This window comes from Hyla sarda, chromosome 9 (assembly GCF_029499605.1).
Source record: "Hyla sarda isolate aHylSar1 chromosome 9, aHylSar1.hap1, whole genome shotgun sequence".
NCBI classification, from domain to species: Eukaryota; Metazoa; Chordata; class Amphibia; order Anura; family Hylidae; genus Hyla; species Hyla sarda.
The window spans coordinates 31,379,187-31,394,164 of record NC_079197.1 but is presented as its reverse complement, the minus strand read 5'-3'; the positions used below and the strand labels follow the sequence as shown (position 1 = coordinate 31,394,164).

Sequence of the window (14,978 nt, the reverse complement as noted above, 5' to 3'; positions counted from 1 at the left end):
CTATGTTCTTTTTCCTTTCGTGAGCAACATTCTTTTTCTGCCATTCATTTTCCAACAGCCATAACTTTTATATTTTTTGTCCGATGCCATTGAGTAAGGGCTTATTTTTTGTGGGATAAGATGTACTTTTTATTGGTATAATTTTTGCAATACGTGCTACCTTTTGATCTTTTCTATTCCGCTATTTGTACCAAAATTTTGCGCATTTTTGTTGCTGTTCTTACGCCTTTCACCGTGCAGGATGATTTACATTATAGTTTTATAGCATACGTCATTAAGGATGTGGCAATACCTGTTATGTATATGATTTGTGTTTTTGATCTTCTTTTGGTGATAATACAATACAGTACAATTTATTGGGAAAGGGGCATTTTTTTTATTTTTTTACACTTCCTACTTTTATTGAAGTACTTCCAGTACTTATCAGCTGTTGTATATTCCAGAGGAAGTTGAGTTCTTTGTTGTTGTTTTTTTCTGTCTGACCACAGTGCTCTCTGCTGACAACTCAGTCCAGAGCAGGAGAGGTTTGCAATGGGGATTTGCTTCTAATCTGGACATTTCTTGACAGGGACAGAGGTGTCAGCAGAGAGCACTGTGGCCAGACAGAAAAGAACTACACAAATTCCTCTGGAGCATATAGCAGCTGATTTTTTAATAGAAGTAATTTACAAATCTATAGAAGAGGAGAAAAGAGAGCTGCCTATACCTCAAGGGCAGTATTTGTACCATATAATAATATATTAAATTTAGGCTTAGACCGTGTTTCAAATATTTAAATTGTATGTTTATTTAAAACATGAATAACAAATGCAATAGAAAAAATAAGGCAAAAATATCCCTTCACAGGGCCCTTGTGGGGGAAAAAAATTACAAAATATTGGTTAGAGACATAATGAATTCATATAAAATAAATTTGCAATAAAATTTTGCTGTTAAAAATTTAAAAAAATGCAGTGTGACCGCTAATCCGGCAATATTGCATCTGATAGTCCGGTATGAGGCAACCAGTGTCCAGAAATTTGATCAGAATTGATTTATGAATGTCCAGAATATTATCCCATGTAAAACTGCACGAGATTTGTGTAATAATGTAAAAATATCACCCAATATGTGGATTCCGGTGTTATCTTTGCTTTGTAACACTGTCCTGTGGGCGCTGGCAGGCGCCGGCACGGCTGGTTCAGACGGCACTGGACCTATTGTTCACCGTGCGATGTTGCAGTCCGGAGGTGTTAGCGCTGATGGTATGAGCTGCTTTGCTTCGTGTAGATGCCGTCTGACGTCAGTGGTCAGAAACTGCAGGTAATGAGTGTTCCAGGTGATACACAGGATCACCGGTGAAGAGGTGGTAGTAGAGGAAATCCAAGGGCAATAGTTGTTACCAGTAGCAACTGGCTTTTTAGTAAGTGGTTGTTTCAATTGAAAGGCGGTCACAATGCAGGCTAAACGCGTTTCGGGGTGCTTTGTTAACAGCGTTACAAAGCAAAGATAACACAGGAATCCACATATCAGGTAATATTTTTACATTATTACACAAATCTCTTGCAATTTTACATGGGATAATAAAAGGCTTCAGGACAATCTAGGCCTGAAGCCTTCCACTTTAGCACCTTTCTAAACCGTGAGTTAATCCAACTCCATCCTACAAATTCTACGTGACTACTGAACCTAAACATACATATAAATTCAGTGGAACAGCGTACAGCAAGGAACCAAAGCTTATTTCCTACAATGTCACAGCCAACCTGTGAGGAGCCTAAATCCCGGTCCTTTTGTAAAGACTGTTTGTTAATTGCATTCTGCATAAAATCTGCAGTAAAGTTATTTCAAGTTTATTACAATTCCGGCTGTGGACAATCCTTTATTCCTCCCTATCATTCCTGGGACGGGTGGTGGTAGGACATATATGCATAGAGGAAGCCCGCACCCTGGCGTCACGACAATCAAGGGTTAATGCTAGACCCTGCAACACTACTCTGCATCACCCCTGTTCACCCTCCACCCCAAGCTCATCACAATGATATTTGTTAATGTCTAAAATATCTCTTTAAAGACTTATAGGGGAACATTTCTCTCAGATCGCTTCTTTCATTTTTCACAGGCCTTTTCAAAAATGAAAGAAGCGATCTGATTGGTTGTTATGGGCAACTCAGTAACTTTTCCTCTGCACAGGTTTTGATAAATCTCTCCCATAGAATAAAAAAAAATTAAATGTATGGAAATAGGACATAAATTCGCAAATATTTAGAGGATAGGATATAACTGATCCTACATGAGATCCACTTATTGAAGGTTAAGTTTTGCTAACATGTTATTTTAATATTAGTTCACACGCAATTCTTTTCTCAAGCAATGAACAAACATGCAGGGAATGTCAAGCATGTCATGAGACATTGCCAAAGAATTGGGATTAGGATATTTTCTATTAGGATTTAATTTAGCATGTTGTATTTAGGCACAGTACAACCTGGTAAGAAGGAATTGTATCTCATTTTTGCAGGGTCCATATAACATTGTGGGTGGCATGTACTGTAGCTAGGACAATGTGAGAAAGCTGCGGAATGACTATATAATACAACATAAATGTCGATATAATACAATTACTGCAAGAAGGGAATTAAAAGGAAGGAAAGAAAATAGACAAAAGTAAGTCAGGAGAATCATCATGTTAAGTAGTGATGAGCAGCTGGGGCAATATTCGAATTTGCGATATTTTGCGAATATATTGACGATTATTCGTCCTATGTTTGCGAAATTCGCATATTCGCTATGTTCATTCACTTTTTTTTCCATGCGAAAATTTGCATAAAAATTTGCTTGTGTAAAAAAAAAACGATAATTTGCAAGGGAAATTTGCATAAAAATTTGCATGTGAAAAAAAAACAACAACATAATTTTTTCGTTATTACGAATATATAGCACTATATTCTAAATCGCGAATTGCCGATATTTGCGAAAAAAATTAGCATTACAAATATTTGTGCTCAACACTACTAATGACTACCAAGAGGGGATTGTCCACTAATAAGCAGCATACATTTTTTATCAATAATGCCGCTGAAAATATACAGTATAAATTCATATATGGGGTCAGTATATAGTATAAATTCATATATGGGGTCAGTATATAGTATAAATTCATATATGGGGTCAGTATATAGTATAAATTCAATACAAGGGTCAGTATATAATCTAGATTCATATATGGGGCAAGTATCAATATATGAATCTATATTATTATTTTTTTAAAGTATTTTTTTATTAAATTTTGCAAAATTTAAACCAACAGCACAACAGAGTGCAACATACAACCAGAGTCTCTGTAGGTCCATAAGACAACTCCATCACAATGCCAGGGTTAAGACAGCAGAGTGACAAACACATAGGGAAGGAGCAGCTCCAGCACCGTCCAGAGAGGCCCCACACTAACAGACAAGCACACATTCACACAACCAAACATCCCAATGACTCCAAGCCCCCCCCCCCAACCCCCTAGCGAAGATAAAATTACTGAGACCCCCCGGATGGAAGGTCAGCCGACACATCCAGTAGAAGCCAAGGAGTCCACAACTTAACGAACTTCCTTGGGCACTTACAACTCTTATACATAGCTTGGTATAACGAGACATATTTATTTACCATATTGACCCAGCGAGACAAAGGGGGAGGGGACACATCTTTCCACGTCATCACAACCACCTTACGGGCGCAAAACAACAAGAAACGTATCAGTATACGTCTATGTGCACCAGATACCACCTCATTGAGGACGCCCAACAGGCATACCACCTGGGTAAGCAGGAAAGGAAATTCTAGGTTGTCTGCCAAAAACCTCTCTCCAAAAAGAGGCTATAACAGGACAGTCCCAAACTGTGTGGAGAAAGGTACCTACCTCAGCAGAACAGCGAAAACATAGATCTGACGAAGACACCCCAATACACTTTAGCTTAGCAGGAGTATAATACAACCTCAAAACATACTGTGACTGAATCAGCATGTCCCTACAACTCACCACAGTGGAGTAATATGAGCCCTCAACCTCCTTCCACTGGCACTCAGGGATATTGGCCACCCATTTATGATAAGCATTCGAAAACGGGCTAGGCCCCAATGTTTGGAGAAGGGCATAGGACTGGGTAAGAGGTTTGGTGAGATATGCAGTGCCCAGGAGAATCTCCACATCAGAAAACACAGGGATAAACGTCAGGGAGCCAAACTGCACCTGGATCGCATGCCTCAGCTGGATACCTATAAAAGGCACTGCCAGGGATATCATATCTGTCCCTCATTTCCACAAAGGAGAGGAAAACCTGATCCTCCCGAAACAAGTGAAACACAAATCTGACTCCATGAGAACCCCAAAAGCCGGCCTCCTGTAACCCCCGTAGGTGTGGAAAATGCTTGAGAATGATACACTCATGATTCTGAATAGATTCAGCCGTTGCCGCAAGGCTCAGGCCTAACTCACTGCGATAATAGCTGCGCAGATCCTTCTCGTTTGACAGCCCAGGAACAAGAGAGAGAACAATGGCCGCCGCTCCCTTATATGGGTAGGGGGCGGGGTGAATCTGATTTGTCCGTATACCTGTCATTCACTGTTACACAGTATGATGGGATTGCATACGTCATAAGGGCCTCCAAAGGTCCTAAAGCAGAAATACCATAGAGTTCACCTAGTCATGTGACCCGCAGGTCCTGGTACGCTACACGCAGGTAATTAACCATTTATTTACATGTATATCACTATATTTACATAAACCTTGAGTAAACTACTGATTTACTATATGGAATAGAGGTGACAAGGGCAGACTATATAACGTGGACCCCTACGTCCTAGGGACTCTGGCTATGGGGACCCACAGACATATAGGTACCGTATAGGATGCGGTACCGGGACACCACAATAACAAACCTCCCAAAGTGATCACAGGCTACCTGAGAAACCACCAACTTAGTAACTAAGACTGAGACACCCCCGGCATAACTAGAATAGGAAGCATCCTAACCCTGTGATATCCATGCCCCTCTTCAGGGCAAGTACCTTCTGGCCCGTAATGTGAGTCTCTTGCAAGTCTTTCACAAAGTCTAAACATAAGGCCCTCTTGAACTTGGAATTAAGCCCTCGGACATTGCAGCTAAGAACTTTAAGGTACCCAGGTCTAGTAACTACCAAATATAGTAACAACAGGAAGCAAAAGAAAAAGGGGGCAAGAAGGAGAAAGGCCGGAGCACCAGGACCATACACACCACACACATACCACAAAGAGACAGTCGGGTCACAAACACATAACAGAAAAACAAAGGCATAAACAAAACAATCCCATTAATTCCCTGTCCAACACTAAACGGGACATAGCTACTACTATCCCCTAACACAGTGCAGACCTATACCCAAAACTACAACTATTGCGGGGCATCACAAAGCGTCAAGCAAAACGCTATTGCAATAGAACACTCCCACTACCCCGCCCACAGTAAATCGTCCGGTAGCTAAGAATAACCCAGGTAAATCTCAGGGACAGCCGTAACCTTAGGGGGTCCCTAGTCACCTATCTCCCTTACGTTAACTAAACCCAAGAACAGTATGGAGGGAACACTGTCCATGGCAGTTCAGTCCGTAGGTCTGACAGGAGGTGCATCCGGAGGTCCAACATGAGGTGCTGCATCCACCCAGTGAAGTCTGTCCAACGGGGAGGTGAAGAATTTAGTCAAAGTCCCATCTACCACTCGCAGTCGAGCAGCATAGAGCATGGAATAGTGGTATCCCTTGGCCCGTAGCTTTGACCGGACCTCGGTAAACTGCTTTCGGAGCTCCACGGAGAAGTCCGGATAGAAGGACACTCTATTCCCTTCACAAATGACCTCCCCTTTAATTCAGACAGCTCGCAGAACGGCATCTCTACCTTTGAAATGAAGAAGCATGGCCAGAAAAGGACGCAGAGGACCCCCAGGAGGGGGAGGCCTGGCCGGAACTCTGTGCGCTCTTTCAACGGAGAAGTATGGAGAGAAGGTGTTCACTGGAAGGAATTCTTTTAGCCACATTTCAAGGAAAAGCATCGGATCATTCCCCTCCACTTTCTCAGGAAGGTCCACTAGGCGGATCTCCATATCATCCAACCGACCCAGAACTCCCATCACCTGGCGCTGTAGTGAGTCCACCCTGTCCGGCAAAGGATGAAGAGTGTCCTCCACTGCAGACACCCTACGTTCCACCTCCACAGTGCGCTCACAGATCTTCTGGGTCTCATGGCGCAAAATAACGAATTCTTGCCGCAGTTCATCAACTTTCATCACCATGATAGATTGACAGGAGGTAAAGGGAGAGAATAATTTGGAAAATCGCTGATCCAAGGCAGCAGCATCATAAACAGGTCTGTCAGATGATATGCTCTGTGGAGAAGTCGGGGAACTGTCCAGCAGGGATACATGTGAAACGGGAGAGCCGCTCCCACGTCCGTCCGGAGGTCTTGAAAATTGGCTCAGCGCTTTCGCTGCGTGCACAGATACTTTAGTAGAAAGGGAGGACTGAGCCCCAGAATCCCACTTAGAAGGGCGACAGGAATGAGAGGAGCGAGCAGAGCCATCATCAGAGGAGGCATCCTCATCAGAGGTCGGTCTGGAAGCATCAGTGGTCCTTGTAGATTTCCTATGTCTGCGTTTACCTCAGGAGCCACCCATGGCTAGCAGGGCCCGCTGAGCAGGTAGAAAGTCACTAGTATGAAAGTCCCAGAAGCACCACACTCCCGTGATGTGAGGAGTAGGCAAGGCACCACAAGTCCCAGAAATCTCCCAGGCCCCTCTCAGGGTACTTACAGTTCACAAGGCCAAGAGGAGAACAGGGGGACAAATGAAGAAGGCACCGGACAGTCCAAGGAGGGCACCCTTCAATGCCAGACAGCAGAAAGGAGCCGGACAGCAGGGCTGTATTGAGGCAAGAAATTTCAGCCACGGCAGGCAGGACACCCCCGCACTTCGTCCCGGCAGGGGACACAGTCACACAGCAGGAGGCCGCACTGGATGAAGCACCCAGCACCTTCACTGCAGCAGCCGCGGGATTAACCCCAGCAACCAGCTAGGCCCCGCCCATGAAGGCTGAAGATGGCGCCTGCTCTGTACAGAAATGTCCATACTATGTAAACATAATGGGGGAGATTTATCAAAACCTGTCCAGAGGAAAATTTGCTGAGTTGCCCATAGCAACCAATCAGATCTCTTCTGAAAAATGAAATAAGCGATCTGATAGTTTGCTATGGGCAACCAATCAAATCGAATTTCCCTCTGGACAGGTTTTGATAAATCTCCCCCTATGTCTATGATCCCATACGATGAATGGTGCATACTCATTTTGTCAAAAAAAGTGACTTCTTTTAACCCCTTAAAGACGCCGCCTGTTTTTACCTTAATGACCAAGCCCAATTTTTCAAATGTGTCCTGTGTCTCTTTAAAGGGGTACTCCGGCACCCCGTTTGTAATCAGTCCCCGGAGCGTGTTTGCTCCGGGACTGATTACCGGCGACTACAGGGCGGGCAGCGTGTGATGTCACGCCCCCTGTGATGTCACGCTCCGCCCCTCAATGCAAGCCTACAGGAGGGGGCATGATAGCTGTCAGGCTTGCATTGAGGGGCGGAGCGTGACATCACACGGGGCAGGGGCATGACGTCACACGCCGCCTGCCCTGTAGTCGCCGGTAATCAGTCCCGGAGCAAACAAGCTCCGGGGACTGATTACAAACGGGGTGCCGCGGGCAAGATCACGGGGGTACCCAGCGGCGGGACTCCCTCGATCAGGCATCTTATCCCCTATCCTTTGGATAGGGGATAAGATGTCTAAGCACCGGAGAACCCCTTTAAGTGGTAATACCTCTGACATGCTTTTACTTAGCAACGCGATTCTGCGATAGTTTTTTCATTAAATATTGTACGTGGTAAATCTTTGTTGATTTATGCAGCATTTTTTGTGAAAACTCCAAAATATTGTGAAAAATGTGAACAAGTTCTGGTGTTTCTTAAAAATTTGAATTTTTTATTGAATTCACTGTATGGTAAAAATGGTGTTATTTTAATTCTTCTGGTCGGTACGATTATAGCAATATCCAATTTATATAGCTTTTTTATGTTCTTTTTCTCTTTTCTCAACAAAATACGTTTTTTCCCTTTTTTGTGTTTTCATGTTCTGACAGCAATACCTTTTTTTATTTTTCGGCCAAGGCCATTGTGTGGAGGCTTGTTTTTTGCAAGACAAGCTGTACTTTTTATTGGTACCATTTTTTGTGATTCATGCTACCTTTTGACCATTTTGTGCTTTTTTTTTAACTTTTTTTTTTTTTACGGCGTTCCCTGTGCGGGATAAATACAATTATGAATTTATTGGACAAGTCATTACAGAAGTGGCAATACCTATTATGTATAGGTTTGGGCTTTTTTTGTTTTTTTCTGGATGACAATATATGGTTTTATTGGAAAAGGGGTATTTATTTATGTTTTTTTACACTTTATTAATTTATTTAAAACCTTTTTATTTATTTTTTTACTTTTCACTCTTTACCTGTTATACTATGCTGCAGTACATCTTTAGGCTAGGTTTCCACTTGTTTTTTTTTCTGGCAGTTTTTGGAAAACTGCCACTGCAGTTTTTGAGCCAAAGTCAGAAGTGGATCTATAAGGGAGGAGAAGTGTAAGTCCTTTCTTTACACATCCTATTCCTTTTGAATACACTTCTGTCTTTGGCTCAAAAACTGCAGTGGCAGTTTTCCAAAAACTGCCAGAAAAAAAACCAAGTGGAAACCTAGCCTTACTGCAGCACAGTAAAACTGTCAGTGTACACTGACTAACAGCCTGTGCGATCCAGCCTATGGCTGGACCTCACAGGCTGCCATACTAGGCAGGCAGGAGCCCATCAGCTGGCCTCCTGTTGCCATGGCAGCCAATGGGATCCCGCGATGGTGGACAGGATGAGCCCCTTCCTCCTGTCAACCCCATAGATTCCGTGATCAGGACTGATCACGGCATCTATGGTGTTAATGCTGCCGAGATCGGTGCGATCCCGGTCTCGGCAGCTGTGGCGGGACCTTGGCTATAATTGACAGCTGGGTATGCAGTCGAATTCCTGCAGCGCATCATGCAGAGCAGGAGATCGCTAGTACGTATGCATACTTACAGTTGCACTAACAAGCTAGCAACTTGGATGTATGAATAAGTCTTGGGGCGGGAAGGGGTTAAAAATAGTACAATAATAGAAAATGTAAACATATCTATTGTTTAAATCATTGACCCACGGAATAAAGAGAACATGTCAGTTTTTACCGTAAAATGCACTACGTAAAAATGAAAACCCCAAAATTAGCAAAATTGTGTTGTTTTTTTTCAATCCCTCCCCCCCCCCAAAAAAAAAACAAAATATAATGTAGAATTTTGTTTTGCTGTACATACAAAATAAAACGTGTCATTACAAATTACAATTGGTTGCGAAAAAAAAAAAACAAGGTTCTTTGAAATGGGCTGTGACTCAAAGAGTTTAAATGGTTATCCACCATAGGGTGATACTAGTACTTAGCAGCCAGACAGTAATGGACATGCTTAGGAAGGATCTGTGCTTGTCTTGGGGCTAAATGACTGTGTTTTAAGTACATGATAATGTTGCTGGTTTCTTTTTGTGAGCTGTTTTTATTTCCTGTTGGAGTTCCTACCCTCCAACGACAAGTCCCAGGATTCCTTGTATGTGAATGTGAGGTCTCTTTTTTTTCTCTTACACATTAGTCACCCCACCCATTGCAGTACAGCTGAGCTACAATTCCCTGCAGCCCTGTGGAGATTGATCTCCCTCCCACCCAGCGGTCCCTCCACCCATTGAAGCAGACAGGCTCCTTTCAACACCTGACTAGTGATGTTATGTCTCAGGCCGCACTGCAACCTGGGAAAAGTTGAGACAACACTCATTTTGTTTGTATGGAATTCACACACCGCTCACCACCACTTGGAATAGCCGCAACACCTGTGCACGGACGTGAAAGGATTGTGAAAGGATCGTCCAGCACTTGGAGTTGCAGTTAAAAGAAACTGCTTTATTTAGGAATCTTCAGACAATGTTCACAACAGAGAAAGAACTTATGTGCTTAATCGTAGACTTAATCGTAGAAAAAGATTAAGCACGTAAGTGCGAAACGCGTCAGACGACTTGCTCTGTTGTGAACATTGTCTGAAGATTCCTAAATAAAGCAAAGTTTCTTTTAACTGCAACTCCAAGTGCTGGACGATCCTTTCATTTTCAACACTCATTTTGTACGCTGCTGAAAATGAAAACTGGGACAAAGATCACATAAGAATTGTGAGATCAACCATCAAACACAGGTACAGACACTATATTATGAACTACACAAACTTTACAGCCCCTGGAGCATAGTCAAAAAAAAAAAAATCCCGGAATACTCAACCTTAGTGATGATGGAAAAGCACTAGGTTAGTAATTTAAATGACTATTAAAGGGTTACTCCAGAATAGGGTTGCACGATATGGGGAAAATGTGGTATAGCGATTATGGAAGAAAAAATTGCGATTTTGATATGCAATTGAGATATAATAAACAAATGGTGAAATCCCTGTATTTCATGTCCAATCCCCTTATTTCATATAGCCAACTCCCAAATTTCATGTTCATTGACTAAATGGAGGGGATTGGATCTGAAATGGGGAGAAATTAGTTTAATTCCTCCTCCGCATGTGCCTGACCTGGTATAGTGTAGTCTACACACTCTATGGCTTTGTTGTGTTGCTCGATTGTGCAGTGCAGCCTTGTGGGAGGAAGCACTGGGAGTAAGTGAGTTCCCTTAAAGGGGTACTCCACCCCTAGACATGTTAGCCCCTATCCAAAGAATACATGGCTGTGACCCCCCGTGATCGCGGCACCAAACTTTGCTCCATTCCAGATGATGGGCGACCACCACCGTTACACATCTTCCATTCATATCTATGGGAGGGGGCGTGACTAGTCATCACAACCCCTCCGATAGACAAGAATGGAGGGGGCATGGTGTGACGTCACAAACACGGAAATCCCAGGCTTCCATGTTCCTAAACGCCGCTGTGCTGGCCTGGAGATCGCAGGGATTTTTTTCAAATTAACTGGTGCCAGAAAGTTAAACAGATTTGATAATAACCTCTAAAAAAAACATCTCAAGCTTTCCAGTGCTTATCAGCTGTTGTATTCTCTGGAGGAAGTAATTTGGTCTTTCCAGAGGGGGTGCTCTCTGCCAGCAAAAAAACGCCACATAAATGCAACACACACTGTACTTTTCCTCTTTTGATAAATCTCCCCCTGTGTTTTTGGCAAAAATGCCACAAAGATGGTGTGATGTCCCAGGACAGGATATAGTCCCATACAGTACTTAGGCCCTGTCAGGTTGAGTCCCTCTGTGTCCTAGGGGCTCTCCTGCAGTGTCTCCCCCATTGTGTTATCTGTATATTAGATGTATTATGGATAAAGGACCTTTAAGGACCTTTGAGTTAAGGACCACATTCTCTGCAAACGTCGAGTTCAGTCCAGATGTCTCAGAGCCAGTGTCCAGCACATCTGGAGGCCTCAAGCCTAACCAGCAGCCTAACCAGTAAGTCAAGTCGTCTATGTCTGCTGTCACTACCCACAGTCAAGTCTATAGCCAAGTCTATTATAGTCAGTGTGGCTGAGTTAAAGTCTGTCCAGACACTGCAAGTCCCAGCAAGCTCCAAGGTCCCCTCTGTGTTACTGGTCACCTCTCTGGGATCCTGGCCTAGCTGTAAAGACTGTACTATCTGTCTACCTCACTAAAGCTACCATTAACCCTAACTTGGTCTTGGACTTTTATTACCCTGCCTAACCAAGGAATAGTGGTGCTACCGTTCGGGTGGTTACCGGGAAAGCCACACCCTGGCATCACTAACATTTAGGGGTTCATAACATCTGCCCCTGGGCTATAACATCTGCCCCATACACCTCACACCTTCACACCGTGTGGCACACCACAATGGCATCTTGGGAGAAAAGAAATGAGGGGGCAGTTTTTTGTGGTGTTTTTTTTTTTTTTGGCTAAAAAAAAACTCAAACAAAAATTGCGTCTCTTCCTAGGCTTAGACTGGGATAAGCAAAACGGTCACCCATTCAGTCACACTAAACCCGATACACAGGGTTATAGTGCAGGTGAACATGAGACCTGTAGACCGGCACGGTGTCCCTCTGAAGGTCCGCTTCTTCCTGCGCTGAATTGCACGCTGGAGGCGGCCCGCCAGCTGGACTTGAATATTCATGGGCGCTGGCCACGTGAGCGCTCAGTAGGCACAACTGCTCACATAACCAACACCCACACTATAACCCGGTGTTTTGGGTTTAGTGTGGGTGAACGGGTGACCATTTTGTTCAAACACAACTTATGTGTGCCCTTTTTCAAAGCCCACATTGCTTTATCTTTTTTTCCCCCCTTCCGACAGATGTCTGTCCAGCGGTTGCAAAACTACAACTCTCAGTATACCCTGACAGCCTTCGGCTGTTAGGGCATGCTGGGAGTTGTAGTTTTGCAACTGTTGGACAGCCACAGGGGATCACTGATGCAGTAAGTCAATCTCGGCCTATGCTGCCTGATCTTGAACTGGCAGCAGGAGCCACAACCACTTTAAATCAATAAGCAGCGCTGGCTGCCGGGACGTCTGACGAATAATATCCTTCCTCTCCATACCGCAACGTCAGGGGCATCCCTCGTCAGACGTCCCAGCAGCCAGCGCTGCTCATTGGGTTAGATTTATCAAAACCTGTCCAGAGGAGAAGTTGCTGAGTTGTCCATAACAACCAATCCGATCGCTTCTTAAATTTTTTAGAGGCCCTTTCATAAATGAAAGAAGTGATCTGATTGGTTGCCGCGGGCAACTTGGCACCTTTTTCTCTGGACAGGTCTTGATAAATCTCCCCCATTGAGCCTGCCAGAGCCGCAGTGATCTGTGTAAGAAACCTATGGTCCCATGTTGTTAGGGCCACCAAATGATATTACAAATAGGGAGTGTCACGATCACACCCTATCGGTCCACCCAAGACGTTAGAGAGAGTGTGATGGTGCAAGGGTTAAAGCCGCCAGACCTCTGGGTATCCACTACTAGTCCCAGGAAGCCTTCAGAAAGGTGAGCTCATATATTTAGAGATCAAAGACCAGAGCTGATTAATTAAACATTTAATCTGATAAAAGGTATCACAGGGCTAAATATATAAAAATACAGGAACAAATGACATACATGTATAACAATATATAAAAGAGTTTAGCAGGACAAGTTCAGAAAACAAAAATGAAGTTCTTACAGCATGATGGTATAGCAGTCCATGAGAGTGTGTTCCAGCTGTTCTTAGGATGGTACACACTGCACTTAGGATGGTTGCACAGCATTGAACACCCAACTTTGAGTCTAGCATTGTTTTAAATATCATACCTGCTTTCTTGGGAGGGAAACTCCATTCCCCCCTCCCCTCTGATCCCACCAGGGGGGCATCTCTGTTCCTGGCCCTCTTATCTGGTTGATTATATGATGGGACCAGAGTGCCCTTACATCCTGCTGCTTCAAAAGAGCCTCTGACTTCAAAGGAGATACAAACAAACAGCCAGACCCCCAATAAAATGCAATACACAACAGGATACACCGCCTGAATGACCTCTCACCTATGTCTTGGATAATCCATCACACACAGTTATAATTTATAATACACATATAGTATTTTAATAATCAGACCTTGGGCCTGACACTGAGTGTCTGGTTAGGAGAAACAAATATAATGTACCCATAGGGAGTAGAGCCATTTTAATATAAATTGCCAAAAATCCCTGAGATAAGTCATGCAGACAAGTTTAAAAATGTTTTTTGATTTTCAGCCAATCAGAAAGCAGCACTACTCAAATAGAACTCCCGTGAGGTCACACATGTGATGTCAACACCATTGTCATCAGTGAGGGGTCTAAACTGTAGGAACCTAGGAATACACATTCATACCCGCCTGTGACTGGTAAGTATCACATCTTTTTGTCCAGTTCCATGTGCATTTCTATAATAATCATGTAACTAATCTCTCTTTTCTTTTCCTTTCTTAGATGCACACCTTCCAGGCTGTGGGGCAGCACATACACTGACACTTTGCCCAAATTCTAGAGGTAACCTCCTTTAGTATGCCCAGAGGAAGGGCAGTACAGTAGCCATGGATTCCCTACAGGTTTCCTCCCCTCTGGAGGTTTTTCCTGTCCTGAGTTAGTTACTGTCCGCTCTTTGTGAGTGATGGAGGTTACATAAAATCCCTACACAAACATTTTTGTAAATAATAAATAAAGTTCCCTTTGTTTAAACTGTTCTTTGACTTGTTCGACTCATTTATTTTATTTGTGTGTGTGAAAAATAGTGTTATCAAAATGTGGATGACAGAAGTGTCCAAAACTGCTGCCCGATCTGCGCCATGTGATGAGGTGAGAGGCGGCTGATGCTGGGGGGTACAGTTGTCCAGGCAACCGTAGGGCACCCAGCAAGTTCTGATGTTTTATGCCCAGAAATGGTCGGCTACTCACTGTGTCAGAAGATTCTCATCCTAGATATGAAGACAATCAGGGATCAAAACCTGTGGAGAGGAAAAGGTGACCAGTTGCCCATAGCAACCAATCAGATCACTTTCATTTTTCAGAGGTCTTGTTAAGAATGAAAGAAGGAATCTGATTGGTTGCTATGGATAACTGATCAACTTTGGTTGCTATGGGCAACTGATCAACTTTTCACCTGCACAGGTTTTGATAAATCTCCCCAATAATTATTACAACCATGTCACACACTTAGGGTGGCCACCTGGCTGGTATTTTAGACCCCCTGCCGATATGTTTAATATAAAAATACCAGCAATGCAATGTCTGGTATTTATCTAAGCCCCCTGGGCTGTGATATGTAGAGATGGAGAGGAGAGAGATAACCCCGCCCCTTCCCTCTGCCAGCTGAGCT

The 14,978-nt window shown here is 43.6% G+C and overlaps 1 long non-coding RNA gene across 1 annotated transcript in view; it reads right to left on the bottom strand.

Moving 5' to 3' along the window:
• Positions 1 to 14,636, bottom strand: part of LOC130291354 (uncharacterized) — an 88,881-nt gene extending 74,245 nt beyond the window's left edge. The window contains exon 1 of the long non-coding RNA XR_008847900.1: positions 14,558 to 14,636. This is a non-coding gene — a long non-coding RNA (uncharacterized LOC130291354). The remainder of the gene's footprint in view (positions 1 to 14,557) is intronic.
• Between the last annotated feature and the right edge of the window lie 342 nt (positions 14,637 to 14,978).